Genomic DNA, 12,045 nt, shown 5'->3' with positions numbered 1-12,045 from the left:
CCTTGCCTAGTCGCTTCCATTCTTGCAAATATTGCTATTATTATTGTTGTTGTTATCCTTTGGTATTCTCTTTGCAAAATGCCTCCACATGGACTTGCTTGCTTTTTTCTGGGTTGAGACAGTGGCATGCATTTTTTGCTGTTTTGTGGCCTTGCCTAGTCGCTTCCATTCTTGCAAATATTGCTATTATTATTGTTGTTGTTATCCTTTGGTATTCTCTTTGCAAAATCCCCCCACATGGACTTGCTTGATCTTTTCTGGGTTGAGACAGTGTGCATGCATTTTTCCTGTGTTATGGCATTGCCTAGTAGCTTCTTGCAAATATTATTATTATTATGCGGCTCCGCCCCCGGAGGGTGGAAACTCCGCCCCTGACATGTGGCTCCGCCCCAGATAGTGGAAGCTCCGCCCTGGCATGCGGCTCCGCCCCAGAGGGTAGAATCTCCAGCCCCCATGTGCGGCTCCGCCCCCGGAGGGTGGAAGCTCCACCCCCTGGCTTCGGCCCCCCAGTTGTCTGAGGGACAGCAACCCGGCCCCCGGCTCAAAAAGGTTGCCTACCCTTGGTCTAGAGCATGTATCTAAAGCTCATTTTGTAATCTTTCCAGCCGGACTTCCACAACCATTTTGAACTGGAATAAGACTGGTTTAAAGTTAAAAATACCTGTACAAAATGCATTATTATGTGACAGCAGCCTTAGCAGAGGATTGGAGTGGGTGACCTCTGAGGAAACTTTGAGTTTTATAATCATCCTGGACCATGGGGAGGAAAGCTGGCGTGTTCATTCAGAGCACCATTTTATCTTGGCCACAAAAGTTCAGCTTGTTATATGTACTTTCAAAGGAAGACGTAAAAATGTAGCATACTAGCATGTAAAAAATGGTGCTTATATTCTGAACATTGTCCTTTATTCAATATGAATTGTAGCTTGATCTTCACACACTCTTTGTACAGGAAAGATCCTCACATACAACACAAAGCATGATAATAGTATTGTCCTTGAAAAATGAGAGTCTGGTTGTTGTTGTTGTTGTTGTTGTTGTTGTGCCTTCAAGTCATTTCCAAATTATGGCGACCCTAAGGTGATCCTATTATGGGGTTTTCCTGGCAAGATTTGTTCAGAGGAGGTTTGCCATTGCCTTCCCCTGAGGAGGCTGAGAGTGTGTGACTTGCCCAAAGTCGCCCAGTGGGTTTCATGGCTGAGCTGGGACTTGAGCTCTGGTCTCCTCAATCAAAACTTTAAAACATACTGCAGAAATAATCCAGTTTGAGACCATTTTAACTCCCATGGCCCCGGGATCTGGGAACTGTGAGAGTTTTAGCCTTCTCTGTCAGAGAGCAATAGTGCTACAATAAACTACAATTCCCAGGACTTCCTAGCGCTAAGCCAGGGCAGTTAAAGCAGTCTCAAACTGGATTATTTTTGCAGTGTGTTTTGGACCATAGTGCAACACTCAAGCCACTACATCAGACTGGCTCTGAAAAGCTGGTGTACACAATAGCATCGTTTCAAATATATGCAGGGCAGTTGTGTTTGCTGTACAGCAAAATTCCAATAACATCTGAACTCCACACAATAGCGATACCTTTATTGCCCAACCAAAATGCACAAAATACATGATTTTGAAGCTCCACTGGCTTCTTAATCAGACAGAGGTGTTAAAAATCAAACAGGAGAAAGAATTTTTTATGTTTCCTGTTTGATTTTGCAGCCCCTTTGCCTGACGAAGAAGGCAGTGCATCATGTATCCGAAAGCTTGCATCATGTCTTTTGTGCCTTTTGGTTGGTCAATAAAAGTATCGTTGGCCTGTTACAGACTGCCAAAATAAAGCTGCTTCGGGTCTCTTTGGAGGTACTGTATGCTGTTTAAATGATGCATGCATCCTAAGAATCCGGAAGCTGCACCAAAAGCTGCACTCCGGAGCTTAGGAATGGAGTGTGGCTTTGGCACAACCTCCGGACTCTTAGGACGCATGCACCATTTAAATAGCATACCTCCAAAGAGACCCAAAGCAGCTTTATTTTGGCAGTCTGTAACAGGCCGTTGTTGTGTGGATTGTGGATGTTATTGTACTACAGTATTCTGTTTCAAGTTGAACTTCTCTTATATGCCAGAGGACAGGGCTCTTGTGCCTTTAGCCTAGAAGAGCAAATTTCAGCAGGTGTGTATCTTGTCCTGGAAACAACAGCCGAAGAGAGTCCTTCTTCCTCACAACTAGTGTCAGGATAGTTGCCCTATTCTGTTTCACATCACTTCCATCTTAACTGGAAATAATCCAGTTCGACACCGCTTTCAACTGCCACGGTTCAGTGCTGTGGAATCCTGGGAATTGTAGTTTGCTGTGGCACCAGAGCTCTCTCTGCCGGAGAAGGCTAAATGTCTCACAGACCTACCATTCCCAGAATTCCATAGCAACCAAGGCAGTTGAAGTGGTGTCAAACTAGATTATCCCTGGGACTCAGCCTTAGCCGCCCTTGTTTTTACAGTGTTTGAAGCGTGCGTAATGTGTACATTTGTTACACAATTCTGAGGCTGCAGTTGTTCCACCTCTTGCCCAGCCACCACCCCTGTTTTCAAAGGGCGTTACCCACCAAAACATGCAAAATATATCACAAAGTAATACAGGCCCTTGGGATTCATGGCCCACACAGACAGAGGGAACTCTCGCCTCCTCTCACTTCAGCTCATAGTGTTAACATTAAATCGCCCTCCTCTCTCTCTCAGAAGGGTACTTACTTAGGTACCTAATATTGCCCTCCCTTTTGCCCGTTCCAACTATGCCGCCCTCGGCTTCACACCCTCCACTTCCAATTGGACAAGACCTAACACGTGACTGCGGCCGAAGCCGTTGCTCTACTCTTCACGAGCTGGTTCTCAACGGCGGTTAAAGACAGTACGCGACTTAAGGGCGCGCGGGCGCGAGCGCGAGGAAAGGGCGGGGCGAAGAGCCAAAAGGCTAAACGGGGTTGCGCGCGCACCACTGTATTTAAAAAAAAAAGAAAGAAGGGAGACTGGGAGGGGCTGGTTCAGGAGTAGAGCCAGAGTGGCGTAGCGGTTGGTTTGGGCGTTGGACAGGGAGCCTGTGGAGGGTCCAGGGTTCGAGTCCCAGCGGGGGCATAAAAATAAAATTAAAAATATTAAAATAATAAATAAAAATAAAAGCGAGACAGTCACACTCTCTCAGCCCCAGGGTCGCTTTAGCCAAGGGAGAGGGGAAGGAGGAGGAGGAGGAGAAGAAGAAGGAAGCTGCGCGCGCAGGCGGGGAAGGGTGGAGACTGACAGGAGGGGGCGCGCGCGAGCGAGAAGCCCGGGTGAGCGCGCAAAGGAGAGAGAGAGCGCGCGCGCGCGCAGGGCTGGCTCTGCTGCTGCTGCTGCTGCTCTTGCTTGCTGCACACTGGAAGCAGAGAGGAGGCGTTGGAAGGGATCCTCGGGCGCCAGCCTCTCAGGTAAGAAGACATAGACACACAGCAAGGAAGGATAGAAGGAAGGGCTGCTGCTGATGCTGCTGATGCTGCTACTGGTGTTGCCAGTTCAAAGGCTTCCTCCCTTCTTTCCACTGAAAGGGGTGCAAAAGCCAGGCTGCTGCCTTTGCTGCCTGTCTGTCTGAAAGGGGCTTTTGTGTTACCCTATGCAACTACACAACCAAGCCATTCTCCTGTGGCTGTGTGTGTGTGCTTAGTTGCTGCTGCGTGCCTTCAAGAAGTCCTTTCTGACCCCAGGCCACTTAGGGCTGACTCTGTCATGAACCTATATTTACCTGGGAAGTTTCTTCGGAGACTTTTTTTTTGCCACCCTATGAGGCTGAGAGAGTGTGACTCCCTTCCATGGGTTTCTGTGGGCAGCATTCGAACCCAGGCCTCCTCTGAGCCCTAGTCCCAACACACGCTGGCTCTGGGTCACTTACTTGCCCCCCTTTCCTTGCCTCCCTTCTTTAATCTGTGTGTGTGTGTGTGTGTGTGTGTGTATCTGCATTTGTGGGGTTGTATTATGTTCATTTATCTATTTCCATAGCTTCTTCTGCCTGTGGGCTCTCCTCATTTACATTTGGTTATTTCCAGTTTCATGGGCTGGGAGTGAAAGTTTCTCACAATGAATGTTTTGTGATGGTTATCTTGCCAGGAAAACCCCATGAAATGTCTTGAAGGCACACAATAACAACAACAACAACAACACAGGAAGTGGTCTCCTTTGGAAACCCATAGGTACAATAACACCCCAAATCCACACAACAGTCATCCCTGATACAGAACCCACCTTCATCCATTCATTCAGGGGAAGATGGGTGGGATTTATCACTTTACAGTAAATTATCTTTTTTTAATTGTGTTTTATTAATAGGTCATCAGTTTTAATACTGTAAATATTTTAATATCGTAACAGTTAAATTCTGTTTTTTAAATATATTTTTATTGAGATTTAATACATACATTTAAAATAAAGGCAAAATCATATATTATTATTGTACACATATCCATACATATTTTCTTCTTGTTGTCGTTTAACAACCAAATTAAATGTTTTTCTGTATTCCTTGGCTTCCTGCTTTAACAGTCGCTTTTGTGTGTGTTTTTAATGGTACAATACTGTGCTTTTAAATTGCAAGCAGCTTTGAGTCTCAGTTCTGGGGGGAAAGCAGTAGTAACGCAGTAGGATTTGGGGGGTGAGGGATTGCAATACGTGTTGTCTACTAATCCAGAGACCAAGTCCTTAAAACAAACAGCAACCAGGTGTGAGGTGACAATGGAGGAAGTTTTGGCGACTTCATTTTGATAAGAAAGTCCCTGTTTCGAAGTCTTGGGCCCAGCTGCCTTTTGGCAAGTGACACTTCACCTTCAGACTCTCCACCTGCCTTGGCTTTATGAGACTGAGGCTGCATCTGCACTGCAGAAATAATCCACTTTGACGCCACTTTAAGTGCCCTGGCTCAGTGGTAGGAAATCCTGGGAACTGTAGTTTGTTGTGACAGAGAAGGCTAAATGTCTCTCAAAACTACAAATCCCAGAATTCCATAGCATCAAGCCAGGGCAGTTAGAGTGGTGTCAAACTGGATTATTTCGGCAATGTGGATGCAGCCTGAGTGGCTTTCATTGCCCCCCCCTCCCACCTCTAGTCTCCCATAGCCCCCGTCTGCAAAAAGCGGGCTGTTATGCTAGCTTAATTTGCATGGCAGAATTATTATTATTATTAATCATCATCATCATCATCACTTGGAAACACGGTTCATGTCCTGCATTTCAGGATGGCCTAAAAACAGGATGTGGGACTTTATGGACCTCTGGTCTAACAGAGCAAGGATCGCCTTGTGGTTTCTCTGACTAGTCCTGGGGTTTGGAAGGCATGCATGCAGGCGGAGTAGAAAGCGCTGGAGGAGGCTGCGCTTTGTGTAGCCTCACTCTATTCTATTCTATTCTTATTTATTTATTTCACTTTTGTGCCACCTTTTTTCTCCCAGAGAAGGGGCCCCAAGGAAACTCACAGATAAAAACATTACAAAAACTTTACAATCAGGGTGAGCAGATTGTGGTCGGTCATTCAAGAAAAACGTAGGACATGACTAAATACTGTAAAAGCTGAACGTACCAATGCAAGTGTAAACCTACGCTTCCCAAATGGAGGACATTGTGGAATTCCTCCTGGACAGAAGACTGGGATGGAGGATATGTCCTGGAAAAGGAGGACATATGGTCACGCTTCTTCATAATAGAAGTTGCATATAACTCCTTCTTCCCACCACAGTTGAAAATTAGACTTCCTTTTTCCTTTTTTGAAAGAGTGCAATGAAGGATGTTCAAAGACAAAGTAGCTTCAACAGAAGTCATTGTTGGTCTGTGAAGGTTGTGTATACAGCTTTCTTGAGGATACAATGCAGGAGTTTAATACAGATATAGGCGCGTTACAGATGGGCCCAAGAGATGCCATCCTTGCGCCGTGATTATGCGCGAGGGGCGGCGCTTCCGGACGCGCCTTGCCCCTTGTGCGTAACCGATACGTCAAGATAGCGGCCGCCATCTTGACGTAGCGGACGCTCTGCGTCTGCACGTCCCAACCCAGAAGAGACGTCACGCTTTGGCACTTGCGATGTCTCTTCTGGGTTGCCGGAAGGAGCGCGATTTTCACGCTCCTTTTTTGCAGCGCGGAGGAGTCGTGCGGTTTGGCTGCTGCGGCTCCTCCGCGCTGCAACTGGCAGCGGCCTGACACTGCCCCTTTTGGGCGGTCTGTAACAGGCCATATTTAAAACAGGACAGGAATATTCAGAATCCTGTCTTTATGACCTCTAGTTATCTACATTAATAGAGACAGGAATATATCTGGCCTGAAATGTTTTATTGTTTCTGCTGATTTGATTATTTCTGGAATATGGATTAAGGTACTACAGGTTGAGTCTCCGTTATCCAAAACTCTTGGAACAAGAAGTGTTTGGGTTTTGGATTTTGGGGGATTTGTACATAATGAGATATCTTGGGGATGGGACCCAAGTCTAAACACAAAATTGATTTATGTCCTACATACACCTTATACACATAGCCTGAAGGTAATTTTATATAACATTTTCAATAATTTTCGTGCATGAAACAAAGTATGCGTGCATTGAACCATCAACAAACGAAGGAGTCACTATGTCAGCCACCCATGAAAAAAGCTTTGGGTTTTGGAACTGTGGATAAGAGACATTTAATCTGTACTGTATAAACTGGACATTTGAACTGATGCTGAGTAATCCCACAATTGCAGTTTCTACTCAAGGCAAAAACTATAAGGATAAGTAGTGAAAAAGAAAACCTGGGACGCTCTAGTTAGTCTAGAAGTGCAGCCTTTTTTGGTCTGATCCTCCCCCCCCCCCAAAAAAAAATCCTCACAGTTTTCACATATGCAAAGGGACCTTGTAGCACCTTTGAGACTAACTGAAAGAAATAAGTTGGCAGTATGTGCTTTTGTAGACTTCAGCCTACTTCCTCAGATGCATGTTAACATATTTCAGTTAGTGATTTTCTAGATTAGCACAGCTGTACCTTTGAAACTTCATGTAACAACTTTTGCTCAAGTTGGTGGAGCCATAGATACACGTGATGGAAATAGCATTGCACTTCTTCAGTCTAGTTAACACTGAGCGAAGTGTTGCCTTCACTGTTTTTGACGTCATCATCATCAAGGTAGCTAAGTGCTGTGGCTTACCAGCTGGCGCTGTAGAGTTACCTTGTGTTAATCATGTGGCAAAAGGACAGTGAACAAATGTTAAGAAAAATAAGATTTGTATAGGCTACAATAGAGAGAGACTTGCAGTGCTTGTCAAAACTGCTCTGTGCAATAGCTTTACATAGTTTCTTGCTGGATTGTGACCTGAACTGTTGCCAGTAAAATGAGGTTTGCCTTACTAACTTCAAACCCTGCTCTGTGCATAATGCAGTACAGTTTCTATTGAACATGTGATAACAGCCCAACATTGAGTCATAGCTAATTGGACTCCTAATACTTACACTCCTTCTGCAGCTGTTTACATAGATAGTCAGTGGCTTCTTCAGTTGTTAACTATTGAATATTTATCAAATGTTTACTTCTTGCTTGCTAGGCCTTTATGTCTAACATATCCAAGACTGACAGCTTTATAAATCTCCACAGGAGGTTGTAATTGAGCTTACTTTGGTTGCTTCAGTTTAGCTGATCAATGCATAACGATAAAAGAAAAGTGGAGCAAACCCAATATCTCTTACCACCACCACCACTTTCCTATCTTTATTACTCCTCCTATTGATACAAAAGTAGTGGGAGAATAATCTGCACTGTCAGATTGTGGAGTAAGTCTTGAATTTATTGCTAATGAAAATGTTTTCTAAATGTCACACTTGTCTATTGTTAAATTGTCAAATTTGTGTTTCCTAAAGAAGCATGTGTAAAATCATGAACGTGACAAAACATTGGCTTCTTACTAAGTACAGTCTTTATAATATGAAAGGTATGTGGCCTTTGTGCCCAGAGGGCTTGGATGGTGCCTGTATGCTTCTAGACTGTATAAACCTTGTACTGTATAATCCAAACCCTTTGGCTAAAAAAAGCCACATACTTTTTGCACTGCAGAACTGGTTGCTTTGAAAAAGAGAGAGCCTTCTGCTTCTCATCTCCCAACACGACCAAGAATAGGAGTGGGGAAAGTGCAGCCATTCAGTTGCATGTGGCCTCTGGTTTCCAGTTTTACAGCCACTGAAGCCCTCTTGCCAGTCGCCTCAAACCTTCCAAACTGCTTCCATTGTTAAAAAGTAAAGGTTTCGTGGGATTTACTATTGACCTTCCTCTGAAAACCACACGAAAAGCTCCCTAAGTGTGTGAAAACATACAAAAATAGCCCCATTCATCTCCCAGAACATCACCTCCCAATACCTCTGTTTTCATTGGAGTCTCCCTCAAAATGACAACAGAATTAATGATAATACATGTATTAAGAAACTGGTGACAGCTTCATAATATTAAACTACATATACTGTAGACATCATGGAACATAATAGCAACCAGTTGGGAAGTCAGATAATTCATATGGACTCAGTGGATGATCTTGTTGACAACGACACAGTGGGACCTTGCTGTCTGCTGGGATTTGGTTCCAGGACCCCCGTGTGGATACGAAAATCTGTACAGGCTCAAGTCCCATTAAATACAATGGCATAATAAAATTGTATCCTTTACATAAATCTGCAAATTCAAGGTTTGCTCTTTAGAATTTATATATTTTTCTGAATATTTTCAAGCCGTGGATGCATGAATCTGTGCATAAAGAATCCATGGAATCAGATATTTCCTTGAAACTGACAGACATACTGGCCTCTTATTTATTTATTTATTTATTTATTTGTATCCCGCTCTTTTCCCAGGACTGGGACTGGAAGTCACCCATGAGTTTTATTTAAATAGAAAAGCAACCATTAACTCAATAGCCTTATTCAAACCCACACTCATGAGCTTCAATGCTCATGTTCACCCTGCTTCATACAACACTATTCATTTGAGGAGGTGAGAAAGTTTGGGTTCCATGTTCAAGTAAGTGTGGTTCCTAGTTTCTGAGCTCAAATAAACTGTGGTTAGTCTTAATAGTGGTCTAGAGAATTAAGCCAGCTTCAGGCCATGGCTTATGAGCCTGGCTTGTTTTCTTAAATCACATTTGGTGATTAAAATTAACTGTGGTTAACTGAATGAGACAATTTACCAGTTTCCACTATGTGGTTATTCTGCTGGAACGGGGCAGGGAGAATATACAAGATTGAGGCTCACACAGACTTGTTTCTAAATTTTATAAACAGCAGCTGTGTCATACAGCAGAGCTTCAGTTACGCTAAGTAATAATTGTCATAGCTAAATGTTAGGAGAGAAGAGATTTCATCGTTCTCTGGCATGTGACTTGTATAGAAAAAAAAATCTATGCCTTGATGCCTCAACCTGCAGGTGGGCTTTCAGAGAGATGTATGGACCAAAGCTAAAGACCTTTCCCATTGTTTTTAATTTGGAGGCAAAATAGCAAGAGTCCAGACTTTGTGTGAACAAAGTTCATTTGCACAGCATAGTTTTCCTGTTTCACATTCCAGTGCAGATTCCTGTTCTGCCTTGAAGGGAGAATTGGGAAACCCCTGATAAGGGCCTGAGATGTGATTTGATGGATGTAGGAAGAGGGAATTGGTGAAAGTGGTATGAATAACTTTTGCTGATGCATTCTGTAACACACACACACACCAGTTCAGTTTCTCTGATGAGGATTTGCTAAGTTGGAAGATCCCCCAGACATAAGTCAAGTTTGTTTGTTTTTTAACAGTCTTAAGGTAGAAAAAATGAGCAGAGATTTAATTAGAAAATAAATATCACATAGACTTCCACTCCCACCCACCCCCCAATATCCTCAGATCATAAATCTCTATTTTTGGGTAAATTGTGTAATGTGAACGGGTCCTTGATCTCACGTGGATCATCATGTGATGTCTGTGCAATTTGCATGGATCTCTGTGAAAATGGAGAGCTGAATTTGCTGCATGAGTTAATACTGATTCAGAAATAGCAATTCTAAACATGCGGCATGATAATCTATCTATGAATTCACTGAGTTGAAGTTGAGTGAATGGCTAGGTAACCTATGTCCCATCAGATGTTGTTGAACTCCAATTGCTGTCAAGTCTTGTCAGCCAGACCACTGGTGAGACAAGATGGGAACTGTAGATGTTTAATACAAGTTAAATGTCTCTTATCTGGAAATCTGAAATACTCCAAAATCAAAAATTGTCCACATGGGTGACTGAGATAGTGATACTTTTGCTTCCTGATGGTTCAGCTTTACACAAATTTTGTTTCATGCACAAAATTATAAAAAATATTTTGTATAAAATTACTTTCAGGCTATAGGTATAAGATATATGTGTACGATTCCCAGCTCAGCTATGAAAACCCTCTGGGTGTCCTTGGGCAAGTCACATGCTGCCAGCCTCAGGGAAAGTCAGTGACAAATCTCTGAACATATCTTGCCAAGAAAACCCCATGATAGGTGTGCCTTAGGGTTGCATCAGTTGGAAACAACTGTAAGGCCCCCAACAACAATAAGAAACATAAACAAATTCTTTGTTTAGACTTGGGTATCATTATGTATGTGCAAATTTTCCAAAATCTGAAAAAAACAACAACTCAGAAATCCAAAACACATCTGGTTTCAAGGAGTTCGGATAAGGGATACTCAACCTGTATCAGGAGAGTCAATTTTATTCTCCTTCTGTTATAGGTTATCATAATGAGGAAGCAGAAAAACAAATGTATTGCAAATAAGAAAAGTAAACAAAATTAGAGATGTTAATAAAATTGTTAATAAAAACCATACACGATTGAAGGCTGCCAGTGTTGTCCTAAATATAACATACCATAATCCCAGTTCCTATCCGTACAGATGACTTATGGTTTACCTAATAAGAAAACTAGTTTTGATGGTCTAACATCTCCTTTTTCATCATCTGATGAAAATTAGCATGTGCCTTGGGTAAAGTTATTAAGAAAGGAGCACCACTTTTCACACAACTGTTGTTAAGAAGCAGAACCCTTTGGCACCATCTTTGTCAGAATTATTTCTCTTGCTTTTTTCTAGATAAGATTCTGATTGGGATGGAGTCTATATAGGAGACCTAGGATATATCAACACTGCAGAAATAATCCAATTTGACACCACTTTATCTGCCATGGCTCAGTGATGTGGAATTACAGGATTTGTAGTTTTGTGAAACATTTAGCCTTCTCTGGCAGAGTTCTGATGCCCCAATAAACTACATTTCCCATTATTCCACAGCTTTGAGCAATGGCAGTTAAAGTAGTGTCAAACTGGATTATTTCTGCAGTACAGATGCAGCCCTAGAAAGGATGGATTTAGAGAATAAAACCCTTGCACACCCAAATACTGATAATAATTGGGGAAGACTGAATCAATATTTGGATACTCTAATCATCAGAAGTCAGTAATTGCCATCCCTGTCTGGGAATGATGGAAATTGCAGCACATCTAAAAGTCACCAGATTTGAGAAGGTTGGCCCAGATTCTCAAATAGTTAGATTTTTGTTGTTGTTTGCAGCATCTTTTTAGTGGTTATTTTATTTACCGTATATACTCGACTATAAGTCGATGTCATGTATAAGTTGAGGGCAGGTTTTGGAGCCAAAATAATGGCTTTTGATGTGACATATAGGTAAGTTGATGGTAAAACTTTGAGGCATGTAACAAAGGATCTAAGCAATGTTTTCCAAACTTTGGTCCTCCAAATGTTTTGGACTTAATTTCCCAGAATTCCTGACTGTTGGTCAAGATGGCTAGGGCTTCTGGGAACTGAAGTCCACTTGAAAGGCCAAAGTCTGGGAAACACTGGCCCCATACAGACAGGCCAAAATAAAGCTGCTTCGGGTCACTTGGGACTGGATCGTGGCTTTGGCGCGGCTTCTGGACTCTTAGGACACATGCATCATTTAAACAGCATACCTCCAAAGTGACCCGAAGCAGCTTTATTTTGGCCTGTCTGTATGGGGTCACTGAAAAAGGATGAA

The 12,045-nt window shown here is 42.7% G+C and overlaps 1 protein-coding gene and 1 long non-coding RNA gene across 3 annotated transcripts in view; one reads left to right on the top strand and one right to left on the bottom strand.

Moving 5' to 3' along the window:
- The window catches only part of LOC121931572, a 152,972-nt gene extending 150,102 nt beyond the window's left edge, over nt 1–2,870 (bottom strand). Inside the window, exon 1 of the long non-coding RNA XR_006104169.1 lies at nt 2,737–2,870. This is a non-coding gene — a long non-coding RNA (uncharacterized LOC121931572). The remainder of the gene's footprint in view (nt 1–2,736) is intronic.
- RALB (RAS like proto-oncogene B) overlaps nt 1–12,045 on the top strand; it is a 53,369-nt gene that overhangs the window by 27,479 nt on the left and 13,845 nt on the right. The window contains exon 1 of one of the 2 annotated variants that reach the window (XM_042469454.1): nt 3,253–3,446. The exons of the other annotated variant lie outside the window; for it this stretch is intronic. The gene's annotated coding sequence lies outside the window, so the exon portion shown is untranslated. Of the gene's footprint in view, nt 1–3,252; nt 3,447–12,045 lie in introns of those variants that run through there. 2 annotated transcript variants of the gene reach the window in all.

The sequence above is a fragment of the Sceloporus undulatus genome, chromosome 1 (assembly GCF_019175285.1).
Source record: "Sceloporus undulatus isolate JIND9_A2432 ecotype Alabama chromosome 1, SceUnd_v1.1, whole genome shotgun sequence".
Lineage (NCBI taxonomy): Eukaryota > Metazoa > Chordata > Lepidosauria > Squamata > Phrynosomatidae > Sceloporus > Sceloporus undulatus.
The sequence above is the reverse complement of the archived record's forward strand: the minus strand, read 5'-3'. Positions and strand labels throughout refer to the sequence as shown.